This window comes from Bos grunniens, chromosome 1 (genome assembly GCF_055505025.1).
Source record: "Bos grunniens cultivar Pamir isolate PY7600 chromosome 1, Bosgru_T2T1.0, whole genome shotgun sequence".
NCBI lineage: Eukaryota > Metazoa > Chordata > Mammalia > Artiodactyla > Bovidae > Bos > Bos grunniens.
The window spans coordinates 103,845,890-103,846,512 of NC_141165.1; positions in this window are offsets into that span (position 1 = coordinate 103,845,890).

Genomic DNA, 623 nt, shown 5'->3' on the forward strand with positions numbered 1-623 from the left:
TTCTTTTTTTGTGGGATCTTTGTCAGGTTTTGGTATTAGGGTGATGGTGGCCTCATAGAATGAGTTTGAAAGTTTACCTTCCTCTGCAATTTTTTGGAAGAGTTTGAGCAGGATAGGTGTTAGCTCTTCTCTAAATTTTTGGTAGAATTCAGCTGTGAAGCCATCTGGACCTGGGCTTTTGTTTGCTGGAAGATTTTTGACTACAGTTTCAATTTCCGTGCTTGTGATGGGTCTGTTAAGATTTTCTATTTCTTCCTGGTCCAGTTTTGGAAAGTTGTACTTTTCTAAGAATTTGTCCATTTCTTCCACGTTGTCCATTTTATTGGCATATAATTGTTGATAGTAGTCTCTTAAGATCCTTTGTATTTCTGTGTTGTCTGTTGTGATCTCTCCATTTTCGTTTCTAATTTTATTGATTTGATTTTTCTCCCTTTGTTTCTTGATGAGTCCGGCTAATGATTTGTCAATTTTATTTATCCTTTCAAAGAACCAGCTTTTGGTTTTGTTGATTTTTGCTATGGTCTCTTTTGTTTCTTTTGCATTTATTTCTGCCCTAATTTTTAAGATTTCTTTCCTTCTACTAACCCTGGGGTTCTTCATTTCTTCCTTTTCTAGTTGCTTCA